Source organism: Schistocerca gregaria, chromosome 6 (genome assembly GCF_023897955.1).
Source record: "Schistocerca gregaria isolate iqSchGreg1 chromosome 6, iqSchGreg1.2, whole genome shotgun sequence".
In the NCBI taxonomy this organism is placed as follows: domain Eukaryota; kingdom Metazoa; phylum Arthropoda; class Insecta; order Orthoptera; family Acrididae; genus Schistocerca; species Schistocerca gregaria.
The window spans coordinates 586,115,744-586,132,959 of NC_064925.1; positions in this window are offsets into that span (position 1 = coordinate 586,115,744).

Here is a 17,216-nt window from a genome sequence, read left to right on the forward strand (position 1 = left end):
TTGACATTTTACCCTTGTTTGGTGCCTTGGACATGAGCTAGGACCTTAAGATTCTGTATGAAAGGAGGACTAGCAGCCGCGTTGTACGGGAGAATGCGAAATGAGTTCATATGTAGTAAAAACCTGAGAAATCCGTCCGTTTTCGTCGTTTGTTATCGAATCGACTTAAAGCCAGATCGTCACATTGGCCGCTCTTCACTCTGAAACGGTTGTACTTATTGTCTTCAAAGCTATGTAGCGTGCTGCGGTATGCGGAGACACTAAAAGCACCATAGTAGAACACAGATGAAGCTTCTAAGTTGATGTAATAGCCAGTAAGAAGTAGTACAATTCAAGTTTTAAGTATCGATTATTGACTTTTTAGCTGGCTTTGGTGCCTTGGATATGAGCTAGGACCTTAAGATTCTGCATGAAAGGAGGACTAGCAGCCGCGTTGTACGGGAGAATGCGAAATGTGTTCATATGTAGTAAAAACCTGAGAAATCCGTCCGTTTTCGTCGTTTGTTATCAAATCGACTTGAAGCCAGATCGTCACATTGGCTGCTCTTCTCTCTGAAACGGTTGTACTTATCGTCTGGAAAGCTTTGTCGCGTGCTGCGGTATGCGGAGACACTAAAAGCACCATAGTAGAACACAGATGAAGCTTCTAAGATGATGTAATAGCCAGTAAGAAGTAGTACAATTGAAGTTTTAGGTATCGATTATTGACTTTTTAGCTGGCTTTGGTGCCTTGGACATGAGCTAGGACCTTAAGATTCTGCATGAAAGGAGGACTAGCAGCCGAGTTGCAGGGGAGAATGTGAAAAGTGTTCATATGTAGTAAAAACCTGAGAAATCCGTCCGTTTTCGTCATTTGTTATCGAATCGACTTAAAGCCAGATCGTCATATTGGCCGCTCTTCTCTCTGAAACGGTTGTACTTATCGTCTGGAAAGCTTTGTCGCGTGCTGCGGTATGCGGAGACACTAAAAGCACCATAGTAGAACACAGATGAAGCTTCTAAGATGATGTAATAGCCAGTAAGAAGTAGTACAATTCAAGTTTTAGGTATCGATTATTGACTTTTTAGCTGGCTTTGGTGCCTTGGACATGAGCTAGGACCTTAAGATTCTGCATGAAAGGAGGACTAGCAGACGAGTTGCAGGGGAGAATGTGAAAAGTGTTCATATGTAGTAAAAACCTGAGAAATCCGTCCGTTTTCGTCATTTGTTATCCAATCGACTTAAAGCCAGATCGTCACATTGGCCGCTCTTCTCTCTTAAACGGTTGTACTTATCGTCTGCAAAGCTATGTCGCGTGCTGCGGTATGCGGAGACTCTAAAAGCACCATAGTAGAACACAGATGAAGCTTCTAAGTTGATGTAATAGCCAGTGAGAAGTAGTACAATTCAAGTTTTAGGTATCGATTATTGACTTTTTAGCTGGCTTTGGTGCCTTGACCATGAGCTAGGACCTTAAGAATCTGCATTAAAGGAGGACTAGCAGCCGAGTTGCACGGGAGAATGTGAAAAGTGTTCAAATAGAGTAAAAACCTGAGAAATCCTTCCGTTTTCGTCATTTTTATCGAATCGACTTAAAGCCAGATCGTCACATTGGCCGCTCTTCTCTCTGAAACGGTTGTACTTATCGTCTTCAAAGCTATGTCGCGAACTGCGGTATGCGGAGACACTAAAAGCACCATAGTAGAACACAGATGAAGCTTCTAAGATGATGTAATAGCCAGTAAGAAGTAGTACAATTCATGTTTTAGGTATCGATTATTGACTTTTTAGCTGGCTTTGGTGACTTGGACATGAGCTAGGACCTTAAGATTCTGCATGAAAGGAGGACTAGCAGCCGAGTTGCCGGGGAGAATGTGAAAAGTGTTCATATGTAGTAAAAACCTGAGAAATCCGTCCGTTTTCGTCATTTGTTATCGAATCGACTTAAAGCCAGATCGTCACATTGGCCGCTCTTCACTCTGAAACGGTTGTACTTATTGTCTTCAAAGCTATGTCGCGTGCTGCGGTATGCGGAGACACTAAAAGCACCATAGTAGAACACAGATGAAGCTTCTAAGTTGATGTAATAGCCAGTAAGAAGTAGTACAATTCAAGTTTTAGTTACTGATTATTGACATTTTAGCTGGCTTTGGTGCCTTGGACATGAGCTAGGACCTTAAGATTCTGCATGAAAGGAGGGCTAGCAGCCGAGTTACACAGGACAATGTAAAAAGTGTTTATATGTAGTAAAAACCTGAGAAATCCGTCCGTTTTCGTCATTTGTTATCGTATCGTCTTAAAGACAGATCGTCACATTGGCCGCTCTTCTCTCTGAAACGGTTGTACTTATCGTCTTCAAAGCTGTGTCGCGAACGGCGGTATGCGGAGACACTAAAAGCACCATAGTAGAACACAGATGAAGCTTCTAAGATGATGTAATAGCCAGTAAGAAGTAGTACAATTCAAGTTTTAGGTATCGATTATTGACTTTTTAGCTGGCTTTGGTGACTTGGACATGAGCTAGGACCTTAAGATTCTGCATGAAAGGAGGACTAGCAGCCGAGTTGCAGGGGAGAATGTGAAAAGTGTGCATATGTAGTAAAAACCTGAGAAATCCGTCCGTTTTCGTCATTTTTATCGAATCTACTTAAAGCCAAATCGTCACATTGGCCGCTCTGCTCTCTGAAACGGTTGTACTTATCGTCTGCATAGCTATGTCGCGAACGGCGGTATTCGGAGACACTAAAAGCACCATTGTAGAACACAGATGTAGCTTCTAAGATGATGTAATAGCCAGTAAGAAATAGTACAATTCAAGTTTTAGGAATCGGTTATTGACTTTTTACCCTTATTTGGTGCCTTGGACATGAGCTAGGAACTTACGATTTTACATGCAGGAGGACTAGCAGCCGAGTTGCACGGGAGAATGTGTAAAGTGTTCATAAGTAGTAAAAACCTGAGAAATCCGTCCGTTTTCGTCATTTGTTATCGTATCGACTTAAAGCCAGATCGTCACATTGGCCGCACTTCTCTCTGAAACGGTTGTACTTATCGTGTGCAGAGCTATGTCGCGTGCTGCGGTATGCAGAGACACTAAAAGCACCATAGTAGAACACAGATGACACTTCCAAGTTAATGTAATAGCCAGTAAGAAGTAGTACAATTCAAGTTTTAGTTACTGATTATTGACATTTTAGCTGGCTTTGGTGCCTTGGACATGAGCTAGGACCTTAAGATTCTGCATGAAAGGAGGGCTAGCAGCCGAGTTACACAGGAGAATGTGAAAAGTGTTTATATGTAGTAAAAACCTGAGACATCCGTCCGTTTTCGTCATTTGTTATCAAATCGACTTAAAGCCAGATCGTCACATTGGCTGCTCTTCTCTCTGAAACGGTTGTACTTATCGTCTGGAAAGCTTTGTCGCGTGCTGCGGTATGCGGAGACACTAAAAGCACCATAGTAGAACACAGATGAAGCTTCTAAGATGATGTAATAGCCAGTAAGAAGTAGTACAATTCAAGTTTTAGGTATCGATTATTGACTTTTTAGCTGGCTTTGGTGCCTTGGACATGAGCTAGGACCTTAAGATTCTGCATGAAAGGAGGACTAGCAGCCGAGTTGCAGGTGAGAATGTGAAAAGTGTTCATATGTAGTAAAAACCTGAGAAATCCGTCCGTTTTCGTCATTTGTTATCGAATCGACTTAAAGCCAGATCGTCACATTGGCCGCTCTTCTCTCTGAAACGGTTGTACTTATCGTGTGCAGAGCTATGTCGCGTGCTGCGGTATGCGGAGACACTAAAAGCACCATAGTAGAACACAGATGAAGCTTCTAAGTTGATGTAATAGCCAGTAAGAAGTAGTACAATTCAAGTTTTAGGTATCGATTATTGACTTTTTAGTTTGCTTTGGTGCCTTGGACATGAGATAGGACCTTAAGAATCTACATTAAAGGAGGACTAGCAGCCGAGTTGCACGGGAGAATGTGAAAAGTGTTCAAATAGAGTAAAAACCTGAGAAATCCGTCCATTTTCGTCATTTTTATCGAATCGACTTAAAGCCAGATCGTCACATTGGCCGCTCTTCTCTCTGAAACGGTTGTACTTATCGTGTGCAGAGCTATGTCGCGTGCTGCGGTATGCGGAGACACTAAAAGCACCATAGTAGAACACAGATGACACTTCCAAGTTGATGTAATAGCCAGTAAGAAGTAGTACAATTCAAGTTTTAGTTACTGATTATTGACATTTTAGCTGGCTTTGGTGCCTTGGACATGAGCTAGGACCTTAAGATTCTGCATGAAAGGAGGGCTAGCAGCCGAGTTACACAGGAGAATGTGAAAAGTGTTTATATGTAGTAAAAACCTGAGAAATCCGTCCGTTTTCGTCATTTGTTATCGTATCGACTTAAAGCCAGATCGTCACATTGGCCGCTCTTCTCTCTGAAACGGTTGTACTTATCGTCTTCAAAGCTATGTCGCGAACGGCGGTATGCGGAGACACTAAAAGCACCATAGTAGAACACAGATGAAGCTTCTAAGATGATGTAATAGCCAGTAAGAAGTAGTACAATTCAAGTTTTAGGTATCGATTATTGACTTTTTAGCTGGCTTTGGTGACTTGGACATGAGCTAGGACCTTAAGATTCTGCATGAAAGGAGGACTAGCAGCCGAGTTGCAGGGGAGAATGTGAAAAGTGTTCATATGTAGTAAAAACCTGAGAAATCCGTCCGTTTTCGTCATTTGTTATCGAATCGACTTAAAGCCAGATCGTCACATTGGCCACTCTTCTCTCTGAAACGGTTGTACTTATCGTCTTCAAAGCTATGTCGCGTGCTGCGGTATGCGGAGACACTAAAACCACCACAGTAGAACACAGATGAAGCTTCTAAGATGATGTAATAGCCAGTAAGAAGTAGTACAATTCAAGTTTTAGGTATCGATTATTGACTTTTTAGCTGGCTTTGGTGCCTTGGACATGAGCTAGGACCTTAAGATTCTGTATGAAAGGAGGACTAGCAGCCGAGTTGCAGGGGAGAATGTGAAAAGTGTTCATATGTAGTAAAAACCTGAGAAATCCGTCCGTCGTCATTTGTTATCGAATCGACTTAAAGCCAGATCGTCAAATTTGCCGCTCTTCTCTCTTAAACGGTTGTACTTATCGTCTGCAAAGCTATGTCGCGTGCTGCGGTATGCGAAGACTCTAAAAGCACCATAGTAGAACACAGATGAAACTTCTAAGTTGATGTAATAGCCAGTAAGAAGTAGTACAATTCAAGTTTTAAGTATCGATTATTGACTTTTTAGCTGGCTTTGGTGCCTTGGACATGAGCTAGGACCTTAAGATTCTGTATGAAAGGAGGACTAGCAGCCGCGTTGTACGGGAAAATGCGAAATGTGTTCATATGTAGTAAAAACCTGAGAAATCCGTCCGTTTTCGTCGTTTGTTATCAAATCGACTTAAAGCCAGATCGTCACATTGGCTGCTCTTCTCTCTGAAACGGTTGTACTTATCGTCTGGAAAGCTTTGTCGCGTGCTGCGGTATGCGGAGACACTAAAAGCACCATAGTAGAACACAGATGAAGCTTCTAAGATGATGTAATAGCCAGTAAGAAGTAGTACAATTCAAGTTTTAGGTATCGATTATTGACTTTTTAGCTGGCTTTGGTGCCTTGGACATGAGCTAGGACCTTAAGATTCTGTATGAAAGGAGGACTAGCAGCCGAGTTGCAGGGGAGAATGTGAAAAGTGTTCATATGTAGTAAAAACCTGAGAAATCCGTCCGTCGTCATTTGTTATCGAATCGACTTAAAGCCAGATCGTCACATTGGCCGCTCTTCTCTCTGAAACGGTTGTACTTATCGTCTTCAAAGCTATGTCGCGTGCTGCGGTATGCGGAGACACTAAAACCACCACAGTAGAACACAGATGAAGCTTCTAATTTGATGTAATAGCCAGTAAGAAGTAGTACAATTGAAGTTTTATGTATTGATTATTGACTTTTTAGCTGGCTTTGATGCCTTGGACATGAGCTAGGACCTTAAGATTCTGCATAGAAGGAGGACTAGCAGCCGAGTTGCACGGGAGAATGTGAAAAGTGTTCATATGTAGTAAAAACCTGAGAAATCCGTCCGTTTTCGTCATTTGTTATCGAATCGACTTAAAGCCAGATCGTCACATTGGCCGCTCTTCTCTCTTAAACGGTTGTACTTATCGTCTGCAAAGCTATGTCGCGTGCTGCGGTATGCGGAGACTCTAAAAGCACCATAGTAGAACACAGATGAAACTTCTAAGTTGATGTAATAGCCAGTAAGAAGTAGTACAATTCAAGTTTTAGGTATCGATTATTGACTTTTTAGCTGGCTTTGGTGCCTTGACCATGAGCTAGGACCTTAAGAATCTGCATTAAAGGAGGACTAGCAGCCGAGTTGCACGGGAGAATGTGAAAAGTGTTCATATGTAGTAAAAACCTGAGAAATCCGTCCGTTTTCGTCATTTGTTATCGAATCGACTTAAAGCCAGATCGTCACATTGGCCGCACTTCTCTCTGAAACGGTTGTACTTATCGTGTGCAGAGCTATGTCGCGTGCTGCGGTATGCAGAGACACTAAAAGCACCATAGTAGAACACAGATGACACTTCCAAGTTGATGTAATAGCCAGTAAGAAGTAGTACAATTCAAGTTTTAGTTACTGATTATTGACATTTTAGCTGGCTTTGGTGCCTTGGACATGAGCTAGGACCTTAAGATTCTGCATGAAAGGAGGGCTAGCAGCCGAGTTACACAGGAGAATGTGAAAAGTGTTTATATGTAGTAAAAACCTGAGACATCCGTCCGTTTTCGTCATTTGTTATCAAATCGACTTAAAGCCAGATCGTCACATTGGCTGCTCTTCTCTCTGAAACGGTTGTACTTATCGTCTGGAAAGCTTTGTCGCGTGCTGCGGTATGCGGAGACACTAAAAGCATCATAGTAGAACACAGATGAAGCTTCTAAGATGATGTAATAGCCAGTAAGAAGTAGTACAATTCAAGTTTTAGGTATCGATTATTGACTTTTTAGCTGGCTTTGGTGCCTTGGACATGAGCTAGGACCTTAAGATTCTGCATGAAAGGAGGACTAGCAGCCGAGTTGCAGGGGAGAATGTGAAAAGTGTTCATATGTAGTAAAAACCTGAGAAATCCGTCCGTTTTCGTCATTTGTTATCGAATCGACTTAAAGCCAGATCGTCACATTGGCCGCTCTTCTCTCTGAAACGGTTGTACTTATCGTGTGCAGAGCTATGTTGCATGCTGCGGTATGCGGAGACACTAAAAGCACCATAGTAGAACACAGATGAAGCTTCTAAGTTGATGTAATAGCCAGTAAGAAGTAGTACAATTCAAGTTTTAGGTATCGATTATTGACTTTTTAGCTTGCTTTGGTGCCTTGGACATGAGCTAGGACCTTAAGAATCTGCATTAAAGGAGGACTAGCAGCCGAGTTGCACGGGAGAATGTGAAAAGTGTTCAAATAGAGTAAAAACCTGAGAAATCCGTCCATTTTCGTCATTTTTATCGAATCGACTTAAAGCCAGATCGTCACATTGGCCGCTCTTCTCTCTTAAACGGTTGTACTTATCGTGTGCAGAGATATGTCGCGTGCTGCGGTATGCAGAGACACTAAAAGCACCATGGTAGAACACAGATGACACTTCCAAGTTGATGTAATAGCCAGTAAGAAGTAGTACAATTCAAGTTTTAGGTATCGATTATTGACTTTTTAGCTGGCTTTGGTGCCTTGGACATGAGCTAGGACCTTAAGATTCTGCATGAAAGGAGGGCTAGCAGCCGAGTTACACAGGAGAATGTGAAAAGTGTTTATATGTAGTAAAAACCTGAGACATCCGTCCGTTTTCGTCATTTGTTATCAAATCGACTTAAAGCCAGATCGCCACATTGGCTGCTCTTCTCTCTGAAACGGTTGTACTTATCGTCTGGAAAGCTTTGTCGCGTGCTGCGGTATGCGGAGACACTAAAAGCACCATAGTAGAACACAGATGAAGCTTCTAAGATGATGTAATAGCCAGTAAGAAGTAGTACAATTCAAGTTTTAGGAATCGGTTATTGACTTTTTACCCTTGTTTGGTGCCTTGGACATGAGCTAGGAACTTAAGATTTTACATGCAGGAGGACTAGCAGCCGAGTTGCACGGGAGAATGTGTAAAGTGTTCATATGTAGTAAAAACCTGAGAAATCCGTCCGTTTTCGTCATTTGTTATCGAATCGACTTAAAGCCAGATCGTCACATTGGCCGCTCTTCTCTCTGAAACGGTTGTACTTATCGTGTGCAGAGATATGTCGCGTGCTGCGGTATGCAGAGACACTAAAAGCACCATAGTAGAACACAGATGACACTTCCAAGTTGATGTAATAGCCAGTAAGAAGTAGTACAATTCAAGTTTTAGTTACTGATTATTGACATTTTAGCTGGCTTTGGTGCCTTGGACATGAGCTAGGACCTTAAGATTCTGCATGAAAGGAGGGCTAGCAGCCGAGTTACACAGGAGAATGTGAAAAGTGTTTATATGTAGTAAAAACCTGAGAAATCCGTCCGTTTTCGTCATTTGTTATCGTATCGACTTAAAGCCAGATCGTCACATTGGCCGCTCTTCTCTCTGAAACGGTTGTACTTATCGTCTTCAAAGCTATGTCGCGAACGGCGGTATGCGGAGACACTAAAAGCACCATAGTAGAACACAGATGAAGCTTCTAATTTGATGTAATAGCCAGTAAGAAGTAGTACAATTCAAGTTTTAGGTATCGATTATTGACTTTTTAGCTGGCTTTGGTGCCTTGGACATGAGCTAGGACCTTAAGATTCTGCATGAAAGGAGGGCTAGCAGCCGAGTTACACAGGAGAATGTGAAAAGTGTTTATATGTAGAAAAAACCTGAGACATCCGTCCGTTTTCGTCATTTGTTGTCAAATCGACTTAAAGCCAGATCGTCACATTGCCTGCTCTTCTCTCTGAAACGGTTGTACTTATCGTCTGGAAAGCTTTGTCGCGTGCTGCGGTATGCGGAGACACTAAAAGCACCATAGTAGAACACAGATGAAGCTTCTAAGATGATGTAATAGCCAGTAAGAAGTAGTTCAATTCAAGTTTTAGGAATCGGTTATTGACTTTTTACCCTTGTTTGGTGCCTTGGACATGAGCTAGGAACTTAAGATTTTACATGCAGGAGGACTAGCAGCCGAGTTGCACGGGAGAATGTGTAAAGTGTTCATATGTAGTAAAAACCTGAGAAATCCGTCCGTTTTCGTCATTTGTTATCGAATCGACTTAAAGCCAGATCGTCACATTGGCCGCTCTTCTCTCTGAAACGGTTGTACTTATCGTGTGCAGAGATATGTCGCGTGCTGCGGTATGCAGAGACACTAAAAGCACCATAGTAGAACACAGATGACACTTCCAAGTTGATGTAATAGCCAGTAAGAAGTAGTACAATTCAAGTTTTAGTTACTGATTATTGACATTTTAGCTGGCTTTGGTGCCTTGGACATGAGCTAGGACCTTAAGATTCTGCATGAAAGGAGGGCTAGCAGCCGAGTTACACAGGAGAATGTGAAAAGTGTTTATATGTAGTAAAAATCTGAGAAATCCGTCCGTTTTCGTCATTTGTTATCGTATCGACTTAAAGCCAGATCGTCACATTGGCCGCTCTTCTCTCTGAAACGGTTGTACTTATCGTCTTCAAAGCTATGTCGCGAACGGCGGTATGCGGAGACACTAAAAGCACCATAGTAGAACACAGATGAAGCTTCTAAGATGATGTAATAGCCAGTAAGAAGAAGTACAATTCAAGTTTTAGGTATCGATTATTGACTTTTTAGCTGGCTTTGGTGACTTGGACATGAGCTAGGACCTTAAGATTCTGCATGAAAGGAGGACTAGCAGCCGAGTTGCAGGGGAGAATGTGAAAAGTGTTCATATGTAGTAAAAACCTGAGAAATCCGTCCGTTTTCGTCATTTGTTATCGAATCGACTTAAAGCCAGATCGTCACATTGGCCACTCTTCTCTCTGAAACGGTTGTACTTATCGTCTTCAATGCTATGTCGCGTGCTGCGGTATGCGGAGACACTAAAAGCACCATAGTAGAACACAGATGAAGCTTCTAAGTTGATGTAATAGCCAGTAAGAAGTAGTACAATTCAAGTTTTAAGTATCGATTATTGACTTTTTAGATGGCTTTGGTGCCTTGGACATGAGCTAGGACCTTAAGATTCTGTATGAAAGGAGGACTAGCAGCCGCGTTGTACGGGAGAATGCGAAATGTGTTCATATGTAGTAAAAACCTGAGAAATCCGTCCGTTTTCGTCGTTTGTTATCAAATCGACTTAAAGCCAGATCGTCACATTGGCTGCTCTTCTCTCTGAAACGGTTGTACTTATCGTCTGGAAAGCTTTGTCGCGTGCTGCGGTATGCGGAGACACTAAAAGCACCATAGTAGAACACAGATGAAGCTTCTAAGATGATGTAATAGCCAGTAAGAAGTAGTACAATTCAAGTTTTAGGTATCGATTATTGCCTTTTTAGCTGGCTTTGGTGCCTTGGACATGAGCTAGGACCTTAAGATTCTGCATAGAAGTAGGACTAGCAGCCGAGTTGCACGGGAGAATGTGAAAAGTGTTCATATGTAGTAAAAACCTGAGAAATCCGTCCGTTTTCGTCATTTGTTATCGAATCGACTTAAAGCCAGATCGTCACATTGGCCGCTCTCCTCTCTTAAACGGTTGTACTTATCGTCTGCAAAGCTATGTCGCGTGCTGCGGTATGCGGAGACTCTAAAAGCACCATAGTAGAACACAGATGAAACTTCTAAGTTGATGTAATAGCCAGTAAGAAGTAGTACAATTCAAGTTTTAGGTATCGATTATTGACTTTTTAGCTGGCTTTGGTGCCTTGACCATGAGCTAGGACCTAAAGAATATGCATTAAAGGAGGACTAGCAGCCGAGTTGCACGGGAGAATGTGAAAAGTGTTCAAATAGAGTAAAAACCTGAGAAATCCTTCCGTTTTCGTCATTTTTATCTAATCGACTTAAAGCCAAATCGTCACATTGGCCGCTCTGCTCTCTGAAACGGTTGTACTTATCGTCTGCAAAGCTATGTCGCGAACGGCGGTATTCGGAGACACTAAAAGCACCATTGTAGAACACAGATGTAGCTTCTAAGATGATGTAATAGCCAGTAAGAAATAGTACAATTCAAGTTTTAGGAATCGGTTATTGACTTTTTACCCTTATTTGGTGCCTTGGACATGAGCTAGAAAATTAAGATTTTACATGCAGGAGGACTAGCAGCCGAGTTGCACGGGAGAATGTGTAAAGTTTTCATATGTAGTAAAAACCTGAGAAATCCGTCCGTTTTCGTCATTTGTTATCGAATCGACTTAAAGCCAGATCGTCACATTGGCCGCTCTTCTCTCTGAAACGGTTGTACTTATCGTCTTCAAAGCTATGTCGCGTGCTGCGGTATGCGGAGACACTAAAAGCACCATAGTAGAACACAGATGAAGCTTCTAAGTTGATGTGATAGCCAGTAAGAAGTAGTACAATTCAAGTTTTAGGTATCGATTATTGACTTTTTAGCTGGCTTTGGTGCCTTGGACATGAGCTAGGACCTTAAGATTCTGCATGAAAGGAGGTCTAGCAGCCGCGTTGTACGGGAGAATGTGAAATGTGTTCATATGTAGTAAAAACCTGAGAAATCCGTCCGTTTTCGTCATTTGTTATCGTATCGACTTAAAGCCAGATCGTCACATTGGCCGCTCTTCTCTCTGAAACGGTTGTACTTATCGTCTTCAAAGCTATGTCGCGAACTGCGGTATGTGGAGACACTAAAAGCACCATAGTAGAACACAGATGAAGCTTCTAAGAAGATGTAATAGCCAGTAAGAAGTAGTACAATTCATGTTTTAGGTATCGATTATTGACTTTTTAGCTGGCTTTGGTGACTTGGACATGAGCTAGGACCTTAAGATTCTGCATGAAAGGAGGTCTAGCAGCCGAGTTGCAGGGGAGAATGTGAAAAGTGTTCATATGTAGTAAAAACCTGAGAAATCCGTCGGTTTTCGTCATTTGTTATCGAATCGACTTAAAGCCAGATCGTCACATTGGCCGCTCTTCTCTCTGAAACGGTTGTACTTATCGTCTTCAAAGCTATGTCGCGTGCTGCGGTATGCGGAGACACTAAAACCACCACAGTAGAACACAGATGAAGCTTCTAATTTGATGTAATAGCCAGTAAGAAGTAGTACAATTGAAGTTTTAGGTATTGATTATTGACTTTTTAGCTGGCTTTGATGCCTTGGACATGAGCTAGGACCTTAAGATTCTGCATAGAAGGAGGACTAGCAGCCGAGTTGCACGGGAGAATGTGTAAAGTGTTCATATGTAGTAAAAACCTGAGAAATCCGTCCGTTTTCGTCATTTGTTATCGAATCGACTTAAAGCCAGATCGTCACATTGGCCGCTCTTCTCTCTGAAACGGTTGTACTTATCGTGTGCAGAGATATGTCGCGTGCTGCGGTATGCAGAGACACTAAAAGCACCATAGTAGAACACATATGACACTTCCAAGTTGATGTAATAGCCAGTAAGAAGTAGTACAATTCAAGTTTTAGTTACTGATTATTGACATTTTAGCTGGCTTTGGTGCCTTGGACATGAGCTAGGACCTTACGATTCTGCATGAAAGGAGGGCTAGCAGCCGAGTTACACAGGAGAATGTGAAAAGTGTTTATATGTAGTAAAAACCTGAGAAATCCGTCCGTTTTCGTCATTTGTTATCGTATCGACTTAAAGCCAGATCGTCACATTGGCCGCTCTTCTCTCTGAAACGGTTGTACTTATCGTCTTCAAAGCTGTGTCGCTAACGGCGGTATGCGGAGACACTAAAAGCACCATAGTAGAACACAGATGAAGCTTCTAAGATGATGTAATAGCCAGTAAGAAGTAGTACAATTCAAGTTTTAGGTATCGATTATTGACTTTTTAGCTGGCTTTGGTGACTTGGACATGAGCTAGGACCTTAAGATTCTGCATGAAATGAGGACTAGCAGCCGAGTTGCAGGGGAGAATGTGAAAAGTGTTCATATGTAGTAAAAACCTGAGAAATCCGTCCGTTTTCGTCATTTGTTAACGAATCGACTTAAAGCCAGATCGTCACATTGGCCGCTCTTCTCTCTGAAACGGTTGTACTTATCGTCTTCAAAGCTATGTCGCGTGCTGCGGTATGCGGAGACACTAAAACCACCATAGTAGAACACAGATGAAGCTTCTAAGTTGATGTAATAGTCAGTAAGAAGTAGTACAATTCAAGTTTTAAGTATCGATTATTGACTTTTTAGCTGGCTTTGGTGCCTTGGACATGAGCTAGGACCTTAAGATTCTGCATGAAAGGAGGACTAGCAGCCGCGTTGTACGGGAGAATGCGAAATGTGTTCATATGTAGTAAAAACCTGAGAAATCCGTCCGTTTTCGTCGTTTGTTATCAAATCGACTTAAAGCCAGATCGTCACATTGGCTGCTCTTCTCTCTGAAACGGTTGTACTTATCGTCTGGAAAGCTTTGTCGCCTGCTGCGGTAAGCGGAGACACTAAAAGCACCATAGTAGAACACAGATGAAGCTTCTAAGATGATGTAATAGCCAGTAAGAAGTAGTACAATTCAAGTTTTAGGTATCGATTATTGACTTTTTAGCTGGCTTTGGTGCCTTGGACATGAGCTAGGACCTTAAGATTCTGCATGAAAGGAGGACTAGCAGCCGAGATGCACGGGAGAATGTAAAAAGTGTTCATATGTAGTAAAAACCTGAGAAATCCGTCCGTTTTCGTCATTTGTTATCGAATCGACTTAAAGCCAGACCGTCACATTGGCCGCTCTTCTCTCTGAAACGGTTGTACTTATCGTCTTCAAAGCTATGTCGCGTGCTGCGGTATGCGGAGACACTAAAACCACCACAGTAGAACACAGATGAAGCTTCTAAGAAGATGTAATAGCCAGTAAGAAGTAGTACAATTGAAGTTTTAGGTATTGATTATTGACTTTTTAACTGGCTTTGATGCCTTGGACATGAGCTAGGACCTTAAGATTCTGCATAGAAGGAGGACAAGCAGCCGAGTTGCACGGGAGAATGTGAAAAGTGTTCATATGTAGTAAAAACCTGAGAAATCCGTCCGTTTTCGTCATTTGTAATCGAATCGACTTAAAGCCAGATCGTCACATTGGCCGCTCTTCTCTCTTAAACGGTTGTACTTATCGTCTGCAAAGCTATGTCGCGTGCTGCGGTATGCGGAGACTCTAAAAGCACCATAGTAGAACACAGATGAAGCTTCTAAGTTGATGTATTAGCCAGTAAGAAGTAGTACAATTCAAGTTTTAGGTATCGATTATTGACTTTTTAGCTGGCTTTGGTGCCTTGACCATGAGCTAGGACCTTAAGAATCTGCATTAAAGGAGGACTAGCAGCCGAGTTGCACGGGAGAATGTGAAAAGTGTTCAAATAGAGTAAAAACCTGAGAAATCCTTCCGTTTTCGTCATTTTTATCGAATCGACTTAAAGCCAAATCGTCACATTGGCCGCTCTGCTCTCTGAAACGGTTGTACTTATCGTCTGCAAAGCTATGTCGCGAACGGCGGTATTCGGAGACACTAAAAGCACCATTGTAGAACACAGATGTAGCTTCTAAGATGATGTAATAGCCAGTAAGAAATAGTACAATTCAAGTTTTAGGTATCGATTATTGACTTTTTAGCTGGCTTTGGTGCCTTGGACATGAGCTAGGACCTTAAGATTCTGCATGAAAGGAGGGCTAGCAGCCGAGTTACACAGGAGAATGTGAAAAGTGTTTATATGTAGTAAAAACCTGAGACATCCGTCCGTTTTCGTCATTTGTTATCAAATCGACTTAAAGCCAGATCGTCAAATTGGCTGCTCTTCTCTCTGAAACGGTTGTACTTATCGTCTGGAAAGCTTTGTCGCGTGCTGCGGTATGCGGAGACACTAAAAGCACCATAGTAGAACACAGATGAAGCTTCTAAGATGATGTAATAGCCAGTAAGAAGTAGTACAATTCAAGTTTTAGGAATCGGTTATTGACTTTTTACCCTTGTTTGGTGCCTTGGACATGAGCTAGGAACTTAAGATTTTACATGCAGGAGGACTAGCAGCCGAGTTGCACGGGAGAATGTGTAAAGTGTTCATATGTAGTAAAAACCTGAGAAATCCGTCCGTTTTCGTCATTTGTTATCGAATCGACTTAAAGCCAGATCGTCACATTGGCCGCTCTTCTCTCTGAAACGGTTGTACTTATCGTGTGCAGAGATATGTCGCGTGCTGCGGTATGCAGAGACACTAAAAGCACCATAGTAGAACACAGATGACACTTCCAAGTTGATGTTATAGCCAGTAAGAAGTAGTACAATTTAAGTATTAGTTACTGATTATTGACATTTTAGCTGGCTTTGGTGCCTTGGACATGAGCTAGGACCTTAAGATTCTGCATGAAAGGAGGGCTAGCAGCCGAGTTACACAGGAGAATGTGAAAAGTGTTTATATGTAGTAAAAACCTGAGAAATCCGTCCGTTTTCGTCATTTGTTATCGTATCGACTTAAAGCCAGATCGTCACATTGGCCGCTCTTCTCTCTGAAACGGTTGTACTTATCGCCTTCAAAGCTATGTCGCGAACGGCGGTATGCGGAGACACTAAAAGCACCATAGTAGAACACAGATGAAGCTTCTAAGATGATGTAATAGCCAGTAAGAAGTAGTACAATTCAAGTTTTAGGTATCGATTATTGACTTTTTAGCTGGCTTTGGTGACTTGGACATGAGCTAGGACCTTAAGATTCTGCATGAAAGGAGGACTAGCAGCCGAGTTGCAGGGGAGAATGTGAAAAGTGTTCATATGTAGTAAAAACCTGAGAAATCCGTCCGTTTTCGTCATTTGTTATCGAATCGACTTAAAGCCAGATCGTCACATTGGCCACTCCTCTCTCTGAAACGGTTGTACTTATCGTCTTCAATGCTATGTCGCGTGCTGCGGTATGCGGAGACACTAAAAGCACCATAGTAGAACACAGATCAAGCTTCTAAGTTGATGTAATAGCCAGTAAGAAGTAGTACAATTCAAGTTTTAAGTATCGATTATTGACTTTTTAGCTGGCTTTGTGCCTTGGACATGAGCTAGGACCTTAAGATTCTGTATGAAAGGAGGACTAGCAGCCGCGTTGTACGGGAGAATGCGAAATGTGTTCATATGTAGTAAAAACCTGAGAAATCCGTCCGTTTTCGTCGTTTGTTATCAAATCGACTTAAAGCCAGATCGTCACATTGGCTGCTCTTCTCTCTGAAACGGTTGTACTTATCGTCTGGAAAGCTTTGTCGCGTGCTGCGGTATGCGGAGACACTAAAAGCACCATAGTAGAACACAGATGAAGCTTCTAAGATGATGTAATAGCCAGTAAGAAGTAGTACAATTCAAGTTTTAGGTATCGATTATTGACTTTTTAGGTGGCTTTGGTGCCTTGGACATGAGCTAGGACCTTAAGATTCTGTATGAAAGGAGGAATAGCAGCCGAGTTGCAGGGGAGAATGTGAAAAGTGTTCATATGTAGTAAAAACCTGAGAAATCCGTCCGTCGTCATTTGTTATCGAATCGACTTAAAGCCAGATCGTCACATTGGCCGCTCTTCTCTCTGAAACGGTTGTACTTATCGTCTTCAAAGCTATGTCGCGTGCTGCGGTATGCGGAGGCACTAAAACCACCACAGTAGAACACAGATGAAGCTTCTAATTTGATGCAATAGCCAGTAAGAAGTAGTACAATTGAAGTTTTAGGTATTGATTATTGACTTTTTAGCTGGCTTTGATGCCTTGGACATGAGCTAGGACCTTGAGATTCTGCATAGAAGTAGGACTAGCAGCCGAGTTGCACGGGAGAATGTGAAAAGTGTTCATATGTAGTAAAAACCTGAGAAATCCGTCCGTTTTCGTCATTTGTTATCGAATCGACTTAAAGCCAGATCGTCACATTGGCCGCTCTTCTCTCTTAAACGGTTGTACTTATCGTCTGCAAAGCTATGTCGCGTGCTGCGGTATGCGGAGACTCTAAAAGCACCATAGTAGAACACAGATGAAGCTTCTAAGTTGATGTAACAGCCAGTAAGAAGTAGTACAATTCAAGTTTTA